Consider the following 23,174-nt stretch of genomic DNA (forward strand, 5'->3'; position numbering starts at 1 on the left):
ATTATTCTTAATGTGTTCTGATAGGAACTTTTCATTACAGTTGAATGATTTTTTTAGTGTTAAGGATTTGTTCAAAACACTATCAGCAATAGTAACAGTGATCCTTGACTTAGTAAACACCACTAACTAAATAAACTGCGTGTTTTGTGTATTTTATGTAATGCTGTGGATGTGTGCTTGATGAAGAATCATGTGTTAAATGAGAGTACAACTTACCATTGCTGCATCCGAAATCACATTCTTCACTACTATATATATAATATAATATAACTAATATATATATATATATATATATAACAGTATGTAACAAAAGAAGTATGTCTGGATTCATAGTACTCAGAAAAGTGTAGGGAAGAGTAAACGGATGTCACTTCATCTTCATTGGGATTTAAAGTGATAGCTCACTATTGTTTAGAGGGAAACAGAAGCTGGTTTGATGGGGAAATAAAATATTTTATTTAAATTACATTAAAAAAAACTACATACATATATATATAAATACATATATACATATATATATATGTATATATATATATTTTTTTTTTGTTGACTAATCTAGTTTTAATGAGACAAATTTATATTTTAATAAGCCACATTTTTGTTAATTCATATATTTGTTTTAGGCAAAGAATTTCTATAGTTATAAGCAAATTATTATTTTGAATTATAAACCATCAGCACATAAATTCATACGAGTTCATTTAGAATTCATATATTTTATCTTGCAACACTTAGTAGCATATAATGTACTCGATCAAATGTTGTGATCACAATACTCAGAACGACTCTGTAACATATATACACGGTTTACAGGACAAAATAGCATTTATTCAGCTATTTATTTATTTTTGTGGCATTTTTCACATGTCAAAATTGAAGTCTCTTGTTTGACTCACTAAAAAACCTTGATGTACAGTGGCACAGCTGGTTACCCAGCATGCTTTGCAGCTGAGGTCAAATCAGAGCAAATTTGATATAATTAAATAGTAAAAAATGTGTGAAATGGGTTTATTAGTAGTTGACTGCAGTTGCAGATTTCACTGTATTATTGCATGAGATATGTGAGTGTTGTGCAGGCTTGTTGTGCCTGCTTTTATTGTACTGTTCCTAATAGTTTACAACCTTTTTACAAACATTGTCAGTTGGGTTGGCATAGATATAAACTTTTGCACTTGGTTTATAGTTAATTGACCTTGTTTCTACCATTATATCCCCCTCTGTGATGAGCAATTTCTCACACGATTCATCTTTTTACTGAAAACAATCAGCTGTCAAATTGAAGTGGTGTGGAGAAAGCCTTCATTCTCGCTCCTGCTTCTCACTTATCCATTTAGCAGCGCCGCTAATCACAGCATAATGACTAAACGAGCGCTGTGACTCAGCAGGAAACGGCCAATGTGTTTAACATCCCAGTGGCTTCATGACTCACGGCTTTACTTGGCAAACACTCGCGTAGCCCAACCGTGCGCTAACTCAACGCACCACAGGAGCTTTCCCACAGACGGCAGGTGAAATGCCATTTAAAGGGGAATTTCTTCACGTTTTCCAGTCTTTTAGAAGAATGTTTCATTTGGACATTTCTTTTCCGTGCGTTTTGTGCTCGTCAGGCTTGATTTTAGCATTGCCGAATTCCAGAAATTCCAGCTTTGTTGACGATCCAATTCTTTGCTGACTTAAGATTTGTTTTCAGCAGATTCTGCATATGAGTTTGAATTTCTATGGTGTTTTAACAGACATAAAAAAATGTTTCTCAGGGCTTTGGCTAACTTTCTGGCAAGGTTCTCTTTCAAAGTTATGAGCAAACGTACCAGTAACGTTCATAGAGCGCTTGGTCTTTAAGAATGTTCTCTAATAGTTAACACAAAAACATTATTTATACATTGTTTTTTTTTAAATGTGTTCATCTGACATTTTTTTAAATGTTACTACTGGTTTCGGAATGTTTAGAGAACATTCAAAAGTAACATTCTCATAATGTTTGAAAAATAGAATGTTCCTTTAATGTTAAAAAAAAACGATTTAAAACATTTAACTTAAACGTTCTTAGAACATAGTTTTGTTCAAAGCGAGGGGAGGTCAAGCCGCAATGCATGCTGGGTACTGGATGGACAGGCGCTGCTGGAGAAATATCACCGGTTCTGTCGATCAGTTAACTTACCTACAAACTTGGAGATATTTATGCGTTTATGCTAAATTAGTCATTGTAATAAATTATTTACTTTTAAACAAGGACATCAAACAAGACCTAACTTTCAATGCAACGGAATGACTCTAGTAATGTGCAGTGTTGTTATTGTAAACTAAAACAAGTAAAAATGGTTTCGATAATTGAAATAAAGATTAAATAAAATATTAGATGAAAACTTAAACTTATAAAACCTTAACAATAAAAATTAGAAATTTAGCTTTTTGCAACTAACTGAAATAAAAGTATTAAAGCTGAAATAAAAATAAAGCTTAACAGAAATATATATATATATAAAAAGAAACTAAAACACTGATATATAAAATTAAAAGCTAAAATATTAATAAATACTATTTACTAATAGTACATAAATAATATTGAAATAACACTGATTTGATGCTAACATAAAATATGCACACTGAAGCAAAACAAACTGAGCAACACTTTTGTAAATTATTCTGATGTAAACACTGAAATGCATACATAGACAGTAATATTAATAATTACATATGCATTCACTAGCTAAAGTGATGATTTCAGATCGTTGCATTAAAACGACTTAATGAACATACAACCAGAAATGTAGGATAATTGATCTGAAATCAAATACAATTATAATATACAGTAATGGCCCGTATTACATGTGATCTCATGCGTTTTTGCCATTTACATGCATGCAACAAGCAATGCAACAAAATCTTATTTGGTTGACAGTGTAAATATCTCATGCAACACATTTATTCAAATCAGTGTGTGAATGAAGATGACTGTGTATTGAAGCATTTTAGACCTTTTGGAGATGCCTCCATTCATTATTTTACAACAAAGAAGGACCTGTGACGGATGGCGACCTTTAAAAGGTTTTGGACAGACTGTGTACACTTCATCGAGGGGTTAAATGTGTGCTAGGACGTGCTGTCTAGACATAGGGCTTCCTTTAGCCACAGTGAACGAGATGAACTATACACCTGCATCTATAGGTGAGATGACCATTCAGTGTGGTCTCCATAGGCAAAAACAATGTATAATGCAAATAATAAAATGACTAAAATAAAATGTTTCCCCAGAATGTGGTTGAAGTTTCAGCTCAAAATACCCCACAGATTATTATATCCTTGCTGCATAAAAGTATTTAAAAAAATGGCGTATTTAAGCAGCACATGTAATAGTTTTTTGAACACAGTCTACACTTGCAAAAGTCCCAAATGAAATTGTTTGCATTAATACTTGTGATTCGCATGCTCTTTTGTTTGGGAAAGGTATCGTTTTCGCATTCAATTCAGTGCAATATGAAATGCCGTTTGCTGGATTTTGATGCATGTTTGGTCTGACACAAATAATATGAGATTGTGAGTTGGGCTTGCCGCTGATGTTTGTTCTGGCAGAAGCGGAGGATGTTTTTCCTCTCTTTCCACTCCCTGCCAGACTCACACGACACATTTCAGATCTGTTTGTTGTTCTGAGGCCTCGTGCCATGTACGTTTTACGATGTTTAGGAAATATATTTTTTTTTTCTGACTTTGCGGTCCGCTGCATGAGCTTTTTCATGATAAAATATTTTTCTTTCGCTCTGTCCGTCTGAAACGTATAATTAGCAATTAAGCCGATGCCGTTTTCTTGGCAAGTCTTCTGACTCGCAATATTTCCCCCTCCCAGAAATGATCCCGGTGCGCTTTTGATGACCTGCAGTTTTGTTCTCGTAAGAAAAGCAAATATAGGATATTGATCTACTACACAAAACGACAGCGCTCTTATTGCCTTTTCTCAAATAAATCACAAATGCAAACGCAACAACCTCAGGGAGCGCCTGTAAATTACGTTCACGAAAGATTCATTTCTCGCTCTGTAAATCTGGTTTAAAGCTCAGTGACCTCTGACCCCAGCGTGGTGTGCCGTGAGAAAAGTGTCCTGCGGTTCCCTACAGTCTGTCATTGAAATCCTTTGTCGTGGTTTGGTCTGCATGGCGGGTCACAGCTGTTTTGTTTTTATTTTGGACGACGAGGAGTTCAGGAACTTCACCTTTTGCCAACATTTAATTAGAAAAACAAGCGTGCTTTGAAAACGCTCCACTGCCATTAGGATAAACGCACAAATGTTTAAGTTCGGATGCCATATTTACTCATCACGATGCCTAAATGACATTTCTTAGATCATTCCCAGATTTGAAATGAAAATGTCATCGTTTACTCACCTTGATGTCGTCGCTTCAATCCTGTAAGACTTTCTTCTGACTTCACCTTTTGTGATCTGTGAGGGAAAAAAAACAGCATGAAATTAAGCCTTGATTAATCATTTTTGAATGAAATACACTTTTAAAAAGTGTCATAAAAGCACCTTTTATTTCATTAATATTATATTATCGGCAAGTACCGTTTTTTTTAAATATACTTTTAAGATTTGAAGTACACTAAAAGCACACATTAGGTGCATTTCTGTATTTGAATGAGCTGATTAAACTCTTAAATCCGTCCTGCTGTGACTCATTTGCAGCTTTACGTAGTGTTTATATAGAGTGTGATTTCCTCTTGCAAAGACTGGCGCTTTTCATTGTGTTTTCTTCTTTGAGGTTTGTCCGGACGGCCTGATTCTGTTTCTTTGGTGTTTGAGAAGTTCATTTTGTTCTGCTTATGTATGTAGGGTGAAGCTCCGGGTCAGGAGTGGGTAATATTTAACCAGTGGAAGAATTCAGGGTGGTGGAAGGGTTTGGTGAACATTTTGTACTCACACTTGAACAAAAGCACACACACTCGCGCGCACACGCACACACACACACACTCTCTGACACACACTCGCACACACACACACACACACACACACACACACAGACACACACACACACACACACACACTCTCTGACACACACTCTCTGACACACACTCTCTGACAAACACTCTCTGACAAACACTCTCTGACACACTCTCTCATACACACACACACACACACTCTCTGACACACACTCTCTGACAAACACTCTCTGACAAACACTCTCTGACAAACACTCTCTGACACACTCTCTCATACACACACACACACACACACACACACACACACACACACACACACACACACACACACACACACACACACACACACACACACACACACTCTCTGACACACACACACACACACACACACACACACACACACACACACACACACACACACACACACACACACACACACACACACACACACACACACACACTCACACACACACTCTCTGACACACTCTCTCTGACACACTCTCTCTGACACACTCTCTCTGACACACACACACACACACACACACACACTCTCTGACACACACTCTCTGACACACACTCTCTGACACACTCTCTCTGACACACACTCTCTGACACACACTCTCTGACACACACTCTCTGACACACACTCTCTGACACACACTCTCTGACACACACTCTCCCTGACACACACTCTCCCTGACACACACTCTCCCTGACACACACTCTCCCTGACACACACTCTCTGACACACACTCTCCCTGACACACACTCTCCCTGACACACACTCTCCCTGACACTGTTTTCGTAATGGGCTATTTTCATAAATTGTCTCATACATGCACATACTAATCTGAAGCTTGAAGTTTGATAAGAATATTAGGTTTATTATGTTGAATTTAACATTTGAAATGTAAGAATTAATAATAATAATAATAATTAATAAGTATAATGATATTTAATTATTATTATTAAAAAATATTTAAAATGATATTTAAAAGAAAATATTAAATATTTTAAATGTTCAGAATTCTAAATAAAAATTAATAAAATAAAATAATCCAGATTGTCAATGGGGTCTCAGACTTCTGCATCGCTCTGTATAAGTAGATGTTATTGTATCAGTAATAGTGGCGTGTGTTTAAACACCAAGCACAGGGTTCATTTCCAGATGCAAAGGGAGGCGGTCAGGAATGCAAGGGAGTTGAAATTGATAGAAGATGAATTGATATTCATAAAGCATAATGTCTGAGGTAATACTCAAAGGTGTGAACACAGTTCTGGAGAGAGCTGTGTGTGTGTGTGTGTCATACGGGACGCTTTGAGCTGCCAGCACAGATTATAACACTCCTCCTAATGTATATTTCTCTTGGGGGTCAAAGGTCAATTTGCTCACTTTCAGATTTCTGAGTGTAGCAAGAGAAGGGCTGAATTTGGAAAAGCATACTAAACAATGTTAATGTAATATCATTTATATTCATTTATGCATTAAAGGAGAACTCCGGGCAATTTTTAAGTTAATCTTGATCGTTAGACCTTTGTGAGTACTGACTATAGAAAAAAAAACGAACCGGATTGGTGCTTGCTACGCGGAGCTGCGACCGCGAATGCCCAGAGCTCCCACCCAGCTAAAACGGCAGCTATGGGGGCATATACATAAAGAGCGTTTTTGAGCCTCTTAACAGACACAAAATGCAATTAAAATGTCTGTCCAACATGAACAGGGACCCTACATGTGAACAAGATGCGTTTAGCAACTTAGCCATTGTTTCAACTCACCTAAATAGTCTTTTAGACGGCAAGCTGCAGTCTCGCGCTGCAGTCCCGTGCTGTAGCCGGAAAAGGTAAACAATGTCCAGATGGGAGGAGCGTTGATCATGCGCGACGAGTTATGATCAGAGTTGCTTACAAGTGAAGAAGAAATGGTTCGTGTTTGTGCCTTTCCGAATTGTGGCAACCGAATGCGAAAATATAAGAGCTTAAATTTTCATCGTCTTCCTTTCCATGACCTCGAGATTCTGCAGTTGTGGCTAGTTGTACTTCAACTTGATGTGCAAACTCCCGTAGAAGTACTACGCGCTAAAGATTACCGCATTTGCAGTGAACACTTTGACAAGGATGACTACACACACTCAACACAGCGGGGCCGTTTGAAGAAAAATGCCATTCCATGTACGAAGACTCGTCGCACATGATCAACGCTCCTCCCACCTGGATATTGTTTACCTTTTCCGGCTACAGCACGGGACTGCAGCGCGAGACTACAGCTTGCCGTCTAAAAGACTATTTAGGTGAGTTGAAACAATGGCTAAGTTGCTAAACGCATCTTGTTCACATGTAGGGTCCCTGTTCATGTTGGACAGACATTTTAATTGCATTTTGTGTCTGTTAAGAGGCTCAAAAACGCTCTTTATGTCGATGCCCCCATAGCTGCCGTTTTAGCTGAGGGGAGCTCTGGGCATTCGCGGTCGCAGCTCCGCGTAGCAAGCACCAATCCGGTTCGTTTTTTTTTCTATAGTCAGTACTCACAAAGGTCTAACGATCAAGATTAACTTAAACATTGCCCGGAGTTCTCCTTTAAGCATATCCAAAGTAGAAGAATTTTATTATTTATTTATATTTTGAATGAGCTATTTTAATATTTTCAGTTTTCATTTTAATTTTAGTTTAAGTTTTAGTAATTTTAGTACTTCAACTTATTATTTAATAAATATCATTTAAGTTTTTGTTTGATTAATGTATTGCAATATCAGAATAACCAGCATTGAGAGTACAGGCATGATATATAAATAAGTAAATAAATAAATGGATGACTACATAAATCTACAAATGGACGAATACATAAATAAAATAAATAAATAAACAAAATGCATAAAGAAATAAATATTTAAAAAGTATATTTAAAATATGATTATATATGTATATACAACAATGGTTAATCTCATAATTAAAATACCAAAGAATTTAAGTATACATCATAAACTTGTAATCAGTGCAATCTATGAATTAAATCAGATTTACCTTTTAATAAAGTCTTTAATCTAATATTGATATTTTATTTTTGAACATTTTAATTTACAATATCAACAGCGGTCATGTGACGGCGTTACCGTTTAAAATTGTGCATACTTAAAAATAAAATAAAAATAAAAAAATTAAAGACTAGTATTTCATTCCAAACAGAGCCAAGAAAAATCTCATTCAGACACAAAATATTAAAAGGAAAAAATGTTCCAGACTAGATAGTTTGAGTAAACATGCCTTATCTGTGCATCCAAATTGCTTTATTAAATTTTATTGGCAATTAGCCTCAAAAGATTGTCTCATAAGTATTAATTAATTTATTATTATTTTATATATTTTTTGCATTGTTCCACCCCAGTGTTTTATTTCTGTAAAACGGCAATTAAACACATTTGTTTTGAATTGTAGGTCACAGGTTATTTGTGTAATGTTTGCTCATGGCTTTAGACGATAAACTGATAACCTGAAACAAACGTTCGATTAGTCCAGAGCTTTTGTCTGGACGTCAGCCTGTGTGTTTGGGTTGTACGACTGTTTTGAAACCATCCCGACCTCCAATTCATGAAATGCCTTTGGTTTTATTATTTGTTCCAAAAAGCAGATCCATCTTGATTATGTTAGTTTACATTTGAAAGGCTGGTTTTAATGTTTGAAGACGAGTCTTCACTTGAGTGATGTTTCAGCGGTGAATGTGACGGCCCGTCATCTGGTATTGGAAACAGCCGGGAAAATGTTGTGTCAGATTACCTAATTGAAAGCATCCACTACATTTGTCTGCAAGAAGGTGACGTGCTTTAACACTGGTCAAAGCTCAGCCTGGCAGCTGTTTATTTGCACATGTGAATCTGATGAATGAAAACGCTGGGATTTAGGAAGCGAGAAACATCAAGAAAAAGTTTTTCTTGATGTTTGAAAACAAGAGAAAATAATTAAATTTAAGCATTTAATTCATTGAATTATCCAAAAAATAGTCCACATAACCACCATTTAATATATAAAACCTTCCTACATTGGACACAGTTTCCAGCAAAAATGACTAAATCTCAATAAGTTGCTGTCATATTTAATCATTCACACGCAATAAAAATTGTTGGACATATTGCGTACTCTTAAGGCCTGTTCACACCAATGACGATAACTGTAACTATAACATTACTCAAACTGTGATGCAAAATGTTGTTCATCTGCCCACTCGTTGAAAACTATAACGATAATTATATTAGCATCCACACCAATGCACAATATCTTAAGTGCGCGCTACAGTTTTGTTGCTCTTTAAACTCTTTAAAGCAGGATGGATTCTGATTGGCTGTCGATGTTTTTATGGTTCATCAGCTGGAAAAAAAAGTGATTCCAACAATGTCGTTCTTCTGTGCAATTATTGTTAAAGTTTTGATGTGGATTCAGAATTAGAACGACATCTTTATCATTTTCAGTTTTTGGTTTAAATTGGCCTTTACTGTTAGTTAACCTTTATTTTACACATCAACTTTAATCCCAGCTAACAAAAAAAATATGTTCTAAGAACATTTTGCCAAAGTTCCGATTCGGAATGTTCTCTGAGCGTTCAAAATGTCAAGTTTAAAAAAAAAAAGAATGTTTCAAAACTTGGTTATGTGAACGTTAAGGGAACATTCCATTTGAGCATTCCGCAAACATTATGAGGAATGTTACTTTTAAATGTTCTCTGAAAGTTTGTTCTGAAATAAAAAAGAAAAAAAAAGTTTGAGGAACATCCAACTATAAAGTTTCTGAAAAAAATCAATGTATAATGTTTTTATGCGTTTTAACGTTTTTAGATGTACAAGATGACCAGATCACTTTGAACAAACATTCTATTAACGTAACTGAGAACGTTTGTTCATAACTTTCAGAGAACCTATCCAGAGCGTTCCCTCTCAAAAACAAGTAGCACACTAACATTTGGCCAAACGGTTCTCGAAAAAAAACCTGAAAACCTTCAATATTTCATTCATCCTTAATGACATTCACTTCCTGCTGGGTCACTCAACATCGTCAGAGATTTCTATTTCTGTCCTATATCGAAATTTCATGAGCGATTTGACATGATTCTTGGCGGAAATGTGTCTGGCGATGACGCATTTTTCAGGATGCGAGGAAGGAAAACGCGCCAAAGCCGGTTGTAGATGATGGCACTGTGTTCGCCTACGCATGACGGGTTCAAACAGTGGGTGTCCTCATCTCTTCAGACCTCTACTTCATCCTCCAAGCAGCAGGGGATACAAAACACATCGAATTAATCCGACTCGTAAAAACGGGTCGTCTGAAAGGGTTTTGTGGGGACTCAGAGTGGGGTGTTGTCTAAAAAGCTTTTTCACAGTGAAAACACGCTGATTACGTTATTGTTGAGTGGCTTTTGATTCCCACACGAGGACCTAATGCTTCCCCGAGGAGACCTCCATTAACCGGCACAGCGGGGATTAAAGCTCCACCTCATCAGAGTCTCGGACCCTCAGCGAATCACGGGAAACGCTGGTCCGGCTCTCGAGCGCTTTTGACCGTTGCGCTTCTTTCTAGTGGCTGAATGCGGGGTTCACAGTTTGTTGTTCCAAAACAATGCGCAGGGGTTGGATGAATGAAGAGTCCTGCGTTTTTTTCTGCGTTGTTTTCCCCCTCCTTCTCTTCTTCTGCTCCAAGGGAACGTAATTAGAGTGGGGAATTGGACGGGAGGAGGCTTGGGATGGGGGTTGAGAATGAGAAGGCTATTATCCCGCTGTTAGATGTGAATGGAGAGACCCACTCAGACGGCACAAAAGGGACGGAGCTGAGAGGAGCCCTTGCTAAAAGAGACTCGGCTTCAGTTCGGGAACAGATGCGACGGCAAGTTTCTCTCCAGACGCTCGCTCTGACAGGCAGCGTTTATGTTTGGTGGAGAATGTTAAGATAAAGAAATGCCATTATGAAAACTGTGCAGCTAAAAGTCTAAAATTTCACCTCATTTTCAGGTCATATTTCACCCTAAATTCAAGAAAAAAAGACTAAAAGAATTTGTTTTGCATTGTGAGATTTTTTCATCACATTTAAGTGAAAAATAAAAACAATTTATTTTCATTGATACATTTGTTTTTTCTTAATCTTTTGGTTTCTGTAAGCAACACGTGAAAATAATTAAAGTAAAGCATTTAATTCATTGAATTATCCCAAAAAATAGTCCACAAAACCACCATTTAATATATAAAACATTCCTGCATTGGACACAGTTTCCAGCTAAAATGATGAAATCTCAATACGTTGCTGTCATATTTAATCATTCATACGCAATACAAAATGTTGGACATATAGCGTACTCTTAAGGCCTGTTCACACCAGCGTTTATGTTTGGTGGAGAATGTTAAGATAAAGAAATGCTGTTTCACCTGATAATGAAAATGTTCCTGCTAAAAGTTCTTGCAAACTTTCACATCATATTCAGGTCATATTTCGCCCTAAATTCAAGAAAAAAGACTAAAAGAATTTGTTTTGCATTGTGAGATTATTTTCATGACATTAAAGTGAAAAATAAAAACGCCAAATTCTCACTGTAATGCAAAAGAATCATTCTCATTAGTGTAATGTGGAAAAAATATTATAAAGCAAAGCCAAATCTCATTCTTTTTACCATCATTTTGAAATTTAGGTCATTATTGTTATTTAAAAGCAGAAAAATCTCATCAAAAGCCATCAAATATAAAGCAAAAAAGAAATGTTATTCTTGTTAGTGTAATATAAAAAAACGGTGAAGATAAACTCAAGTCTCCATACTATAATGCAGGAATGCAACACCAAAACAAAAAAATGCACGTATTACTGTCATACGTTGTACTATTTATTACAATTATCTGTAACACAAACAACGCAATCTCACAAGAAAACGTTGTGATTTTATGAAGTGGTGATATTGTATGAACTCCTACGAAAACTTTTTTTTTTCTAAGTAAGAATGAAAGACCATAACTGAGGCGTACAAAAATCTACTACATTTATATTATACATGCAAGTTGACTTGGACCACAACGGTTATAGCAACTACAGCCGATCTGGACGTCAAATGCTATCTCCTTAGGAATAAAAACACGACTTCTAAATTTTATCGTCATTTCCACAGCCATCTTTGTGAGTGAGCCCTGCAAATCATCAGCAAGCATCACCAAAAGTCTTTCAACAACGTCTTTGGCAAATAATCCGGGTCTCATACCGCTAACATGTCAGCAACAGAAGAACTGTTACCTCTGTTAACTGTTATCTTCATCCATACAGTCACGCAGAGCCAAACCACAACCAAAACAATGTTCTTCTGCAAAATGCATGCAGTTTTGAGGGCTGGGAGTAATCCGGGGATAGGCGAAGAATTTGGGGAAAAAAGCGAAAACGCCACTCGCCGAATACATCGGCCAAGCTCCCCGGATTACTCTCAGCCCTCAAAACTAGATGCATTTTACAGAAGAACATTATTTTGGTTGTGGTTTGGCTCTGCGTGACTGTATGGATGAAGATGGTTATCCTACTGCTCTTAAAACATTAACAGCTAGGCTTAAAATATATAAGATGGACATGATCTCAAGATGACTAGTAACTGTAGCTTTACCCATTAATAGATGCGGTACTTCCTTGAGGATAAATTCCAGCACAGTTACAACAAACCATAATGTAAATCACCTTCACAATAGATAATGCTTTACAGTGAAGTGCAACTTATCGCAATTTATCTGTTCAATAAAATAGTAATAAAAACACCATCATCTCCACGTCTCTTTTACAACATTTTAAACCCCTTAGTTTTAATCTCTGAAAAGCCAAGCTAATGTTGATTCTTGTTTTATTACGAGCTCTGTCTCGGTTGGAGATTTAGCGGCTCCAAGTCAACCTTTCTCAGTCACTGTGACAACTATCCTCTTCCACACACACACACACACACACACACACACACACACACACACACACACACACACACACACACACACACACACACACACACACACACACACACACACACACACAAATGTTAAAATATAAACAGGCTTACCATAGTGAATCAGGGTAAGACAAAAACATGTTTTGGAAGAAGGATTAATGATATATTATTGACCTAATTTTGAAAATAAATAAGTTAAATAATGCACCTTTAAATTCAGTACAAGAAATAATAGGCTTTATTTTCAATGCACAAAAAAAATATATGATATATATTTGTATATAATATCGTCCATGAAAGCCTGTGAACTGATTTTTCTGTGAAGGACTCAGGAAATCAAAAGGATGTGACGTTAACACACGTTCCCGAGAGTATTTCGAACAAAAACTTCTAAATTGTCCTAAAAAAATAGGCTTTATTTTCCTGTATGCGATAAAAGAGAGGGTGAAATGTGACCTAGACAAGTTTTCAGGTGAGAAGTCATTAGTAAGTTGGCAGCATCATCCAGCATGGCCTTAAAAATACAGCGTTGTGTAAGTCAGCAGTGCTGTTCACTTTTTCCTCCGCACTACACACTACAGAGCATTTCCAGAGAGAAAAAAAATCAGGTCTTACGCACGCTCACCACACGCGTATCAGGAAAACACGTTACTGTGTGGCCAAGGGGTTAAAAAAAGATTTTGGAGAGGGAGAGAGAGGAACTTCCCTGAGTATCGGCCATTGCGGTAAAGTTTACGATACAGAGAAAAAAAAAAGGGGTGTCAGGAAAGAGTTATAGGAACCAAACGACAGATGTTAATATTACCAGCAAAGGAGAAAGGTCAGCAAGATTAGCACAATAAACATACAAAAGTTGCTGAAAATGTCCATATCTGTGAGGAAGTAATGTGAAAGTTTGTTAATACATACAATTACATTAATAATATTTTTTTAAATAAAGGATTATTAATAAACTGTTGTGCTATTCAAACTGGTATTAAACATCATTCAATTTTAATAGTATTGGCATCAGCTACTGCAATTTTGATTTGGTGACAACTAAATGCTATTTTACAAATTTTTAGCTGCGTGATTGGTTATTTTGTGGCAAATTTTAACTATATGACATATACAACAATATGTAATATAATATATAGCAAATCAACTCAACTATATTTTTCTATATTATTGGCCAGCTCTTTATATAAAGTCGGTCAACTTTATCTGCATACATACAGCATACTCGCCGTAGGGCGATACTTTAAATAGCAAATCTTTACATTTTGCAATGATACAAAGCTAAATGCGACTATAAGATATTAAGATTTCACATCATGATTTTCTGTAAAGCTCCACTGAATAAATGTGGATTGTGAAAAGTTCTATCACATTGCATCATGTTCACAATTTTGCAGATTTCACCCCAAAAATGAGCACAGAAAACGCGCTGCAGATCCCGTCTGGGCCTGTATGGTTGTAGTGGAATTGGTCTAACATTGGCGTGGCATAGAGACCAGCCCAGTTAATAGTTTCCAGGCTGGTCATGCACCACTTCCTAAATGAGGCCTCTGTTTCTGACCCCAAGGCCCCTGTCCTGTCTGGGGCAACTAGAGCTGCAAACACACACGCGCTCGCCCGCTTAATGCATCTAGAGTGTGTAGGCATGGTGAACTGTGAGCAATGTGTTTCGACATTAAAATCACATTCATGATCGACCGATGTGATCCTTGATAGGGAGGAATCATAAATGAGATCGCAGTAAAGTGGCTAAATGTAAGTTACTTTATCAATGTTTGAACGGCTTGAAACGAAACTTTAAAAAATGAGACCTTCCCCGACTTCATGAGCGTTGTCTCCTAGGTTGTCCATGAAAGCCTGTGAACTGATTTTTCTGTGAAGGACTCAGGAAATCAAAAGGATGTGACGTTAACACGCGTTCCCGAGAGTATTTCTTCCGTTCGAGGACACGAAACTAATGCCTATACAATGTCATAAAAACATCTGAGACAAAGTCGATACTTAATCGAAACATACCTGAGAATAACATTACGGAAACGGAGCTTATCTGGAGCCCAGGTGCTTTATTTGGAGGCCTTTTGGAGGAAAAAGCACATTTGAAAATCTCTGAAACGCTTTCCATCACCCAAACCACAGTTTCTAGGAGACACTGAATCAGAATGTGATCTACGCCGCATGGATTACCGTGTTAGGGTGGCCGCAGGTCTCAGACCCAACGGAAGGCCCCTGAAGGGATTTCCTGACCTTAGTTCAAAAATAAGGCGCTTTAACGACCGTTTCTCTGTGTATTTCAGGGTCTGTCGAGAGGCGAGGCCGCGTGAGTCAACGTCTCCTAAAGAGAATCGCCACGCTTGGCTGAAAAACCACAGGGGTCCATACCCAGCTAACAGGGAACGTTCTGCCAAGGTTCTCTCGAAGTTATGAACAAACGTTCTTCCAGTCACGTTAATGGAATGTTTGTTCGTGATCTGGTCTTTAATAATGGTCTCAAAACTTTTTATACATCATTCATTGAACTTTTTTTCTGAAACATTTTAGTTAGGCCTTCATCAAACTTTTAAAAACTGCTACTACTTGTTTTAGAATGTTCAGAGAACATTCAAATGTAACATTCAAAAGTTGGATGTTCATGCAACATTTTTTAAATGTTACTACTCAATTTAGAATGTTCAGAGAACATTCAAAAGTTGGACATTCATGTAAAAAAAATTTAATTTGACTCATTTTAGAATGTTCAGAGAACATTCACATTCTAATGGTAAAATGGAATGTCCCTTAACGTTTCGCATAACCAAGAAAAAACATTTTTAAAACATGTTTCAGAGAACATTCAGAAAAAAAACATTTTCATAACTTAATGGGAACGTTAACAAAATAACTTAGCTACTGTAGGTATTTCAGTTCAATTCACATTTTTTGTAGAGCTTTTTTTGTTTACAACCACGTATTGTTTCAATGCAAGTTCAAGGAGAATGCATGTCTACATTACAATTTAGAGTGATCTGTTATCAGAGGTGACTGTGTCCAAGTTATGCATTTATGTAAAGAGAGCTGATACACAAATTTCTGCGGCTGATGTAACGATTAATCGGGGGATGAGAGGACCCGGTTGCACGTGCGTGCATGTCAAGAAAGAGCGCACCCGAACTGACAGAATCTGCTTTGCTTTGTGTATTTTCTCTTTCACGTCTGTCTTCCTCTCAGTAACCGGTGGTGTGTTACTGTAGATCTCTGTGCTTTGGCCTTCGGATTCGCCACACATTGCGTGAGATTCGATCGTTGCTCGCTGGTGTATGTGACAGAGGTCGTCAACATAGCATTAATTAAGACCCAAAAACAATAAAGCCCAAACAATAAACACCCGTCCGCAAAAGCCACTACTGCCTCCCCGACCCGACCGGGGTTCAGCCAAAGAAAGTAAATACAGTAATAAGTTCAAGATTTGTTTCCCTCCGCCCAGAGAGCAGCTCTTTAAGTGAAAGTGTTATTCAACAGATTCAACCGTTCGATTGTCATTGCACGAAGTGGCGTTGAAATGATCATGTTCCTGGCGGCGTTCCTCTGCAGATGTGCCGCTTGGCACCTCAAGACATTTCTCAAATAACCACATAGTTGGTCAAATGGGGCACCGCACTGTTTAAGTAGTATTTTCTCGCTATCGGTGTCTAAAACACGTGTTTATGTGTATATCATTCAGCAGTTTCTGCACAGCCAGTACAGTTAAACCTTTAAACAACTCAAGCCAAGTTTTAAGAAACACACGCTAATCCTAATTGTCAAACGGCTTAGGGCGCAGGTGCCGATGGGTTTTTCTGAGTAGACTTTAGTTACACTCTTAAAAATAGAGGTTGCAGCGATGCCATAGAAGAGGCATTATTGGTTCCCCAAAAGAACCTTTCAGTAAACATTCTAAAAAGAACCCATGTTTTTTCAAAATAAAGAACCATTTGTGAAAGATTCAATGGATGTTAAAGGTTCTTAATGGAACCATCAATGCTAATATAGAACCTTTATTTTTAAGAGTGTAGTTCCAGCTGTCAAATTTTACTTCTGTTCATCCATCCAATCCTGCAATTACATATAAAAGTGTAAGATAGTAATGAAATGCAGGTAGTGAAATGAAAAGTTTGGAGGTTTATTCTAGACTCATTAATATATTAAAAGTTGTAATATGAGCCATCCCATCATCATCATGTCTGCTTACCTGTTAAAGTTCACAGCATGTTCAATAGTGACATATTACAAGCCTGTTTGATCATGTTCATTAAAAAAAGTGAATACTGACTGAACACATTATTTTAAAAAAACAACAACTGAAAACCAATGAGCAAAATCTATATTTCAAGCATGTATAATTTTAATTTTGATGATGTTTTTAGCATCTCACATGCATCATGGTTTAAGAATGTTTAGATATTTTACTGAAAAGCGATGAAAAAAAGTGATTTTTTTTTTTTGCAGTGAAGTCGGATTAGATGTTAGAAAAAATTATTTAAGTCAGAAGTCAGTAGGTTATAGGTGAGTGTGTGTGAGTGTGTGTGTGCTCTCTTTAGTCCTTTGGCTTGACTGTGATTGAATCACCTCATAAGTGAAATACCAAACCGGTAGCAATCATCAACCGCAAACCAACACACTGTGGTCCAAATGTTTTTCTAACATGGCATGTATTTATCCGAAACATATTGGGATTAGAACAAAAAAAAAAGTATTTTTCATTTCCATGACACTAGTAAGAGGGCAAAGGAGGTGACTGTTGGCCCGGTTAGTGCTGAGAAGGAACATGACTGCTCCGAGACCGCTTTACAATCCGTCATAGTACACGCCGTCGCTCGTTTGCCGCCACCGAATTCCCGCTGGAAGAACAGCGTGTTACGGATCATTCCTGAAAGTTAACTCGCAGGTGCCAGAGCCTTAAATAAATGCTGCCATGAACGCAAATGCCACCACACTGCAAAAAAACGACAACTATCTTCTTACTTGGTATTTTTGTCTTATTTCAAGTGAAAATATCTAAATGTTCTTAAATCAAGATATTTTACATGAGATATTAAGTCTTGTTTTCTAAAAAAGGTAATCAAAACTGAGTTTTGCTGAAAATATAAAAGTGAGTGAGTTTTGCTAAAAAATATAAAATAAGTTTTATACATCAATTTAAGTTTTATACATCAAACATTCATGGAATGTTTTTTATCTGAAATATTTTATTTGGACATTCATCTAACATTTTTAAATGTTACTTCTTGTTTCAGAATGTTAAAAAGTAACATTCCAGTAATGTTTGCAAAATGTAATGTTCTTATGTTCGTAAAAAAAAAATGTTTTTAATGTTTAAAAATCTGGACGTTTTGAAAGTTCAGAGTGTTCTGAAATAACGTTTCCATAACTAGGATTTTTTGTTTGAAGCATAACTTTTTTCATAAAACAAAACTTAACTCTTTCCCCGCCATTGACGGCAATCCATGTTTTCGCTGTTATCCGGTAGGGGGCGCTGTTAAGCATTGTCTGAAAGAGTACAGAATCTCCTGATCAAAACACAGGTGAAGAAGAAGCAGAAACAAGCGATAGAAGCATTGCTGACGCACATGTAAAATAATGCAATCATCAAACATTAAACAGAATCCCACCCGGATGAAGTCTTCGACAAAAACACAATATTCTCAGCTTTTTTAATGAAACTTACCCACATTCAAGTGTTGATAAAAAAAAGAATGCGTGAAACTAGAATAAAATGTTTTGTTTGTTGTTTTTTTGTTTGAAAGCAGAGGCTCTGTTCTTCTTTATATATATACAGTATATGTATATAGTATGTGCAGATATTCATTCATACAACAAAATATTCTGGGGGCCGAGAAAGTTTTCTGAAAATGATCAAAGATGCTGTTGCTGGCAACTTTCCACAGGTGGGAAAGAGTTAATATCAAGTAAATGTATCTCCGTTAAAGAATGTTTAGATATTTGTATAGGAAACTAAGTCAAAAATACCACGTTTTTTTTTTTTTTTTTTTTTTTTTTGGCAGAGTTCCGTTTTTTCCCATTCGGATAAGGAGAGCATCTTCTTTGTGATTCCCGTCATTCATTTTCTCTGTCTATTCTCTAAAGAGTGCAGCGGGAGACTGTCTTTCTCTCACCCCTGAAAGAAAGCCCAGAATGGCCAGTGAAGGGAATTCAAAGTCGTTGATAGACTTGTCGGAGACGAGGTCTTTGCATCCTTGTTGACAAAGGTAAGTAATGAGAGTTGGCCGTGAGTCTAGAGGTTTCTTTAAGGCTCGGGATGGTGGGGGGGCTCGCTTTGGCTTTTGTTGACCAAGTCAGAGATGCTTCTCACAGGCATCAGAGTGTCAAGATCGGTTACCTCTAACCACCACCGATTGTTGGCGAGATGGATGGACTCTCTCTTTAGAGCCAAAATGGGGGAGCGTGACTGCACAACGACGGCTTAGTATTCTGGGAGATGAATTCACTCCGCCAGAGCGCTGTGGGATCCATTGACCTGCGCGCCATTGTTCGACAGGTCACTTCCCTGAAACCGTAACCTCAGGGGCGATTACCATTGGAATGCTCAGGACAGCATTCCTCCTCGACGAGCACATTGACTGGGATTGGCACTCGGCGCTGGGCTGCCGGAAAATTCCCAACGATTAGCTACCGGTCCATAGAGACAGGGTTGGCCGTCGTGACCTGTGTCAGAGAAACGATTCACGGGACTTATGGGAAAAGACAAGTCACAGAAGCTGCTATAATGACCTGTCCTGCACGTTGCTGAAACCGGCCTATGAACGTAAACAAACAGGATTATTGCCTGTAGTACGGTCACATTTACATAGCAGAATCTGTATGAAAAGCAGGGATTTCACTAAAAACAAAAACTTTAAATAAAATAAACGTGTTTATTATGTTTTAAAATAAACGTCAAACATAAAATAAATTGAAGTTGAAATAAGATAAAGAATAAGTTATCACTGGCTTTTCCGATGCATGCTCTAATACTAAACTGCTAGGGGTGTAGCGAAACCCTCATGTCACGATTCGATACATATCACGATACGATATTACTGCGATACTCCAAGACATATGGTAAAAGGTTAACAAAAAAATTGTACTGTTGATAAAAAAAAAGATTTGGTATTACATTGTGGGTGTAAATGTATAGGCTTGGACTTGGTGCTGGAAACTCACAGGACAATAGTGACACCAAAATGATTCTGAAGCTGAAAACTTTATTTTAGACGAATATGCTTGGACTCTGTCACTGACTAGATATATTTTAAATAATGTAGGACACTTTTTACTGGTAACAAGATATTTGGCATTATCAGGACCCACAAATATTCCCCCATTGCATTATTATACATTATATATGTAATATTTTAATATAGTACTAAAACTCTGAAAACTTGAATTTTCTCTAAATTTTTATTTTGGGTGATTTTTTTTTATTTTCTCTTAATATTTATTTTGGGTGAATTATACACAATACATTTTGTCACCATCCGCGATACATATTGTTACATTTTTGTATAGCGATATATTGTGACACAATATATTGTTATACCCCTGTAAACTGCACTAGCTAATACATTGCATTATGTAATATCTTAATTAGATCTTTTAGCTAATTGTGTGCATCACTGAATCTCATCAAAGTCAACAACACATTAAAAAACAAGTTTCTTGATTTAGCTAAACAAAATCTAATGCTATCAACACAAACCAAGTCAGCAGATTTCATAAAAAGGACTTGTTAAATCTGAAATGCAAATTTGAACAAATGAAATTTTTGTTCATTTTTGTTGAAACTGAAGCATTTATTGAAGCTTGTTTTCGCCACAGAATTAAAAATATAAAAAGGTAATTGCGACAATTTATCTCACAATTCAGACTTTTTTTCGATACTTCAGTTTATATGTCGCAATTCTGACTTTATATCTCACAATTCTGACTTTATATCTCACAATTCTGACTTTATATCTCACAATTCTGACTTTATATCTCACAATTCTGAGAAATAAAGTCAGGATTGTGAGATTTAAACTCGCAATTGTGAGATTTAAACGTGCAATTGTGAGATAAAAAGTCGCAATTTTCTTTTAAAATGTTTTATTCTGTGGCGGAAACAAGCTTCGATAAGTATTAGATGTTTATTTGAGTAAAGAGTCATAGCAACCACTTCAGAACAAACCAGAACATTGACAGGATTTTCTGATTTGGCAGTGCATCTTTTTTCATGCACCAAATTGAACCCAGCAACAAATTGAAAATCTGTCATAGTCCCTCACGGGATGATTCAGAAAGAGTCGTTGCTTGGAGCACTTACAATATGGATTGAGGATGACAAGAAACTTCAGTTATAGGTCAAGAACATTAGGAACTTTCCAGTTACTGTGCACCTGTTTAAAAACGAACGTCACACTGGTATTTAATTGCAAGATAAAAAAGCATGTTAAACTAGTCTAAGGTGGTCCGCCAGTCTGCTTTGCTGGTTTAAGCGGGGGTTTTCAGACTGGGAGACCAGGTAAAGCATCTTAAACGAGACCTGTAAACCACGTTAGGCTGGTTTAAGCTGTGTTTTATTTAATTTTTAGCTGGGTGAGTATTTAACCAACAAGCAGTCATCAACTGTAGCTATAGGTACAATCTATCATTTAAATGCTTTAAATGCCAAACCATGATTGAAATAAATAAATGTAAAAAAATTAAAATCTCGGTTATACGACATAACATTTTATCATTTTGCAAACATTATACGAAACGTTAATTTTGTCTGTCTAAATACTCAATTCTGATTGGCTGGAATGTGTGCAATACAATTGTTTAATGCACAGCTATATCCGTGGATTATCCCTTACATTTTCTCTTTTCAGAACATTATTTAAGGCAAACAAACGTTCTATTAACGTTACGGGAGGAACGTTTGTTTAACTTTGAGAGAACCTTGGCAGAACGTTCCCTGTTAAGCTTTTGTTTGAGTTAATTCTGCAGGTTTAAGTGGTACTTCCATCAATTACAGATTATATTATATAAACAACGATTGAAATATATGAAAAAACTCTCTTACAAGGGTTTTAACAGCCTCTTGAATCACTTGTGCTTTATAAACTGAACATTTCAATATATTTAATCAGTGTCACATAAAACATCACAGCGGTCCTGCTAATGTTTAGATATCTGAACAAAGCGGCCGGTCCGGGTGGGAAAAGTTTGCTGTGTGAGGCTTCAAACGTTCGGGATAATGTTGGCACGGTTCACAGTGCTTTTTCTCTGGCATGAAGCCTGTAATCTAGAAGATTTATGTCACTCACCGCCCCTGTGCTTAACAACCTTTCTAATATTCCAGGACATAGAAATGTAATTGCCCCACATATCAGAGATACAGAAGATATTGGTGTACTTGTTTCTGACCAGAAACACAAATTGGTTTCTATGGAGACGCTCACCACTTATACAATTTACAAACCAACTCACGGCTCTGGTTTGGCTTTTGCACGCGGGTGGAATCGTCTGACTGCTATTTTGGCATCTGGTCGGAATCCGCATGTCGTGTTGGGGTTCACATGATCATCTCGCAGGATTTTGATGCACCTGGGTAAAGAGAACAAAACACAGTCAAGGGCTTTTCCTTCTGTCAGGCCACTAATGCAGACTTCTGTGTGTGTGTGTGTGTGTGTGTGTGTGTGTGTGTGTGTGTGTGTGTGTGTGTGTGTGTGTGTGTGTGTGTGTGTGTGTGTGTGTGTGAGAGAGAGAGAGAGAGTGTGAGACAGAGAGAGAGTGTGTGAGAGACTGACTGTGTGTGTGTGTGTGTGAGAGAGAGAGAGAGAGTGTGAGACAGAGAGAGAGTGTGTGAGAGACTGACTGTGTGTGTGTGTGTGTGTGTGTGTGTGTGTGAGAGAGAGAGTGAGTGAGTGAGTGTTTGAGACAAGGTGTGTGTACGTGAGTGATTGAGATTATGTGTGTGTGTTTGTCAGTGTGTGTGAGAATGTGTTTGTTTGTATGTGTGTGTGTGTGTGTGTGTGTGTGTGTGTGTGTGTGTGTGTGTGTGTGTGTGTGTGTGTGTGTGTGTGTGTGTGTGTGTGTGTGTGTGTGTGTGTGTGTGTGTGTGTGTGTCTGTGTTTGTAATTTGGTGTATTTTTAAAGAAGGCACTAGCCAGGTTATTGCTGAAGTGTATTACTGTACTTTTTTTGGTCGAACAGCACCAGATGGTTAATATATATATATTTATTTAAAACATCAACATCAGCACAGTTCACAAAAAAAAACAGAGAAAGTAAAATATTTACATTCAAAGGAATACAACTATTCATACATGATATGCAAATC

At 37.0% G+C, this 23,174-nt stretch overlaps 1 long non-coding RNA gene across 2 annotated transcripts in view; it reads right to left on the reverse strand.

The window, feature by feature from the left end:
• The window catches only part of LOC143719384 (uncharacterized), a 44,281-nt gene that overhangs the window by 16,457 nt on the left and 4,650 nt on the right, over positions 1 to 23,174 (reverse strand). Inside the window, exons 2-4 of one of the 2 annotated variants that reach the window (XR_013196486.1) lie at positions 22,294 to 22,438; positions 18,293 to 18,361; positions 4,377 to 4,432 (exon numbers count right to left, since the gene is read on the reverse strand). This is a non-coding gene — a long non-coding RNA (uncharacterized LOC143719384). Of the gene's footprint in view, positions 1 to 4,376; positions 4,433 to 4,519; positions 4,670 to 18,292; positions 18,362 to 22,293; positions 22,439 to 23,174 lie in introns of those variants that run through there. The other variant, XR_013196487.1, reaches the window with a different exon arrangement.

The sequence above is a fragment of the Siphateles boraxobius genome, unplaced genomic scaffold, assembly GCF_051911475.1.
Source record: "Siphateles boraxobius isolate OS27281-9 unplaced genomic scaffold, OSU_SipBor_1 62, whole genome shotgun sequence".
NCBI classification, from domain to species: domain Eukaryota; kingdom Metazoa; phylum Chordata; class Actinopteri; order Cypriniformes; family Leuciscidae; genus Siphateles; species Siphateles boraxobius.